Genomic DNA, 3,642 nt, shown 5'->3' with positions numbered 1-3,642 from the left:
CTCTCTGGGCACAATATTTCACACACTGTCTTTCATTTGACTGTGAGGAACTTCCCTTCTTTCTGGTGACATTGCACATGTTACTAACTAACAGTGCCAAAAACTCGAGTTAATTCCCCAAAATAGATTATTAAGAGGGCAAAGTGTTCACAAGGGTGTCAAGTGTAAATTCTCTTTTATAACAGAATCCTCTTTTATAGCAGAACTAAACAAATATGATTCCAGAAAGCACAAAAAGATGCAATAACCTGTCTGAGGTTCTGCATTGGGGGGTTTATATGCAAGACCATCCACCAGCTTCCTTTGAGCCAGGGTTTACAAGGCAGGGATGGGAGAATTACATTTTTATTGATTTAACTCTTCACCATGAGCAGGCAGATTGGACAGCAGCAATGACTAAGATTTGTAGCACCAGCTGAAAGAGCCATGTGCTGAAAAAAGAGAGTATTTAATGCATAAACAGAGGAGTAACAAGGAGAATGTTGTCCCCCATGCCAGGGTCAGATCCCTGCTCCAAGCAGGAATTCTCCAGCACTGCCAGGAGATGCTCTTTTGGACACTTCAAAATCCCTGTGTGCTTTATCATATATAAAATACACACTCTGGAAGCAGAGAAAACAAGAGGAACTAAAGAAAACAAGAGGAACTAAGGAAAACAAATAAGAGGAACAAAGGAAAACAAATCCGAGGAAGTAAATCATTGCTCCATTATTTAGGAGGTGCCATGGCCAGGATCCACAGGAGGAGGAAATAGCTCAGAATAACCAACTCTGTAATGTTCTTCCTCCAGCCCAATTCTCCCCTGGCATCATAAAACACAGCCCAGGAGCATTCCCTGGAAGAATTAAATAAACATTGGGGGAGGGCTGGATGTGTCAGGATGCAGAAGCCTGGAAAATACAGGGCTCTCCTGAGACAGGGCTGAGCTCACAATCTATTTAGGACTTTCTTTTGAACCTCAGTGAGTTTTATCTGATGAACATAATGATATTAAACTGTTTTTCATTACCCATTAAAAAATGAACAAAAAGGATAAAGCTGCTAGAGACTCAGGCTGTTTGAAAGGAATCAATAGGCTGAATCCCTTAGTATATCCTGCTCATGAAATAAAGCACTTTCTTTAAACTAAAAGGAATTATTTGGATGTGAGAAAATGGTTTGGCAAAAAGTACCTTTGGAGAAAAAATATCCCAGGAAGGTTTAAGAAAGGAATTTAAAACATAGTCATATAAATAAGGATATAATATATAAATATATTAAATATATATAAATATATTAAATAAATATATATTATATATAAGTGTATTATAAATGTATATGTATATTTGTGTGGATGCACATAGACACAAGAAAAAACCCAAATTCACCAGCCTGGAGGAGGTTTTGAGTCAAACACAAGTTTTAGGTACAACTCAGGGAAATTGGAGAGAGTTGAGACAGGGCACAAGAGGAGACAGGAAGTTTGAGGCACAGGGGAAACCAAAAAACTGTTCTGTGCCTGAAAACCTCAAAAAACCATCCTTAACATTTCAGAAGTCCCTGTTCATTTTGGTGGCAGACACACAAATCCATGAAATATCTCCATCAGGAACCAGAACCCAAGAGCAGAGTTAATTGGGAATTTTCCAGACCATTTTCTTTTTTGTCAGAAAAATATTGATTTGTTGGAGCTGCCACTTTTCCCAGGAATTCCTCCATTTCAAGGAACACTTTTTAGCAAAGGTTTATTCACACCTGACCATTTCTGGTCACAATGTGAGAGAGGATGTTTGTAACAACAACAAGGACTTCCCAGGAAAGCTGTGGATTCCCCACCCCTGGAAGTGTCCCAGTCCAGGCTGGAGCACCCTGGGCTGGTGGAAGGTGTCCCTGCCCGTGGCAGGGGGTGGCACTGGGTGGGTTTAAGGTCCCTCCCAACCCAAACCATCCTGAGATTCTTTTCAGATACTTGCTCTAAAAAGAAAACAGGCTCAAACCTTTGCTCAATACGTTTATTTTATACATTATTTACCCAAATTTGGACTTCAAGAAGTGGTTGGATATCCTGGGAACCTGCTGGCAAAGCCCTACCTGGCTGGGAGGGTCCAGCTCTCCTGAAGTCGCTGTTTCTTTCTGCCTCCTGCAGGACTTGAAAAATTCATTTAATTTTGGTTCAGCATGGGGAAGAAATGTTTGAACTGAAGAAAGCCAGCAATTATTTCTCCTCGGTGATCAGAGGTGTCATCTCCACTCAGACATGGGCCACACCAGGTTCTGGAGAATGGGGACAGGCCAGGAGGCAATTAGGGAACAAAATGAAACCATGACAAAGCTTTGTGGCTGGTAAATGGGTTCCTGTTCTATCTATCACTTCCAAACTATTTAAACCTACTCTTTGAAACACACCCTATTGTACACTGAATAATTAATATCATTTCTTTAATAAAGAATTTGTACGTGTTAATTCGAGATATTCAAATCTAAAGCATCTTAAAATAGAGAGGCTTAATCCTCCTCTGGTGTAAATGAGGCTGATTCCTTTCAAGCCAACGAAGTTAAGCCAATTTACAGCAGCTCAGGATCAATCCTGGACGCCCCCAAGGCTTAATTAACTCTGTGTACCTTTTCTATCACATAATGCTCTCAGATGAATTCATGTTTAAGCTGTTATCACCTGTGAGATGTGCAGCGTGGATTACTCAGAGCTGCAGGAACAGGGGATTATTCTATTTATATTCTTGGCATGGCCTCCCTGACACAGGATGAGCTTCCCTTGTGAAAAGCAGCAACAATTATTGCATTTATGCATAAATAAGCAAGGAAAAAAAACCCCATATTATTGAGGAGCAAGGCTGCCCACAGGTAGAGCTGGTGTAAAGAATTCCATTCTCGAGCTTGCAAACACAGCCCAAAAATGGAAAGGAAAAAAGAACCTTCACCCAAAAAGTCTTTACTATTGGAAACATCTAATATTGCAGCTGGGGGATGGGGGCAAAAGCAACAGTAAATGTAATTATATTGCAATTTTTATCCAGGATTAGGGGATGGGGGAGATAATTATCAATACAGTTCATTGAAAATATCATCAAGGCCTTTGTCCAGAACCTGGGTGTCCCCATAGTGTCACCACTGCCTGGTTACAGCTCTGGAAGGAGCTCTGGGACATCTGTACTATTTTGAAAGGTTTTTAATCTTTATTGCTCCCATCTTTAGTCTATTCCAGGCTATTGTCTCCTAACAAAGCACAAAACACCGTGGCGTTGTGGGCTTGGCACATTAAATTTTCATGTGCAGCTACTGGAGACAGATTTATAAACTAATTAAGCCTAACAATCTCCTAAGCACTGCTTGTGTGTGGAGAGGCTCAGATCAACTGAGTTATTCCAGAAGATAAAACCCCAAACTTATCCAACAGGAACATTGGAGAACCAGGCCAAAATTATTCCGTGTCTGCTGTAAATTGACCCAAGTGCAGACACCTCGTGCAAGCATCTTCCCAAGTCATTAAATTCCTTGATTTGGGGGAAAAAAAGAAACCTGGGAAACATTCTCTATTCCTGTCTGCACTTATCAATTTTTCTCCTGCTTCGGATCCAACTCCAACCAAGTTACTCAAGCAAGAAGTGCCATTTCCCCCTCCAGAACTGGGATATTCTGTTGGAC

General features: G+C 40.8%; 1 long non-coding RNA gene across 2 annotated transcripts; it reads left to right on the top strand.

The window, feature by feature from the left end:
* Positions 1 to 884: 884 nt before the first annotated feature.
* On the top strand, positions 885 to 3,412 carry LOC113980134. 2 transcript variants are annotated; one of them, XR_003538078.1, is made up of 4 exons: positions 885 to 961; positions 1,650 to 1,767; positions 2,126 to 2,322; positions 3,203 to 3,412. It is a non-coding gene; the product is annotated as an uncharacterized LOC113980134 (long non-coding RNA). The 2 variants fall into 2 exon arrangements; XR_003538077.1 differs by lacking the exon at positions 3,203 to 3,412 and having other exon boundaries at positions 2,126 to 2,384.
* The last annotated feature ends 230 nt before the right edge of the window (positions 3,413 to 3,642 follow it).

The sequence above is a fragment of the Neopelma chrysocephalum genome, unplaced genomic scaffold (assembly GCF_003984885.1).
Source record: "Neopelma chrysocephalum unplaced genomic scaffold, ASM398488v2 Primary Assembly neopelma1_92632, whole genome shotgun sequence".
NCBI classification, from domain to species: domain Eukaryota; kingdom Metazoa; phylum Chordata; class Aves; order Passeriformes; family Pipridae; genus Neopelma; species Neopelma chrysocephalum.
The sequence above is the reverse complement of the archived record's forward strand: the minus strand, read 5'-3'. Positions and strand labels throughout refer to the sequence as shown.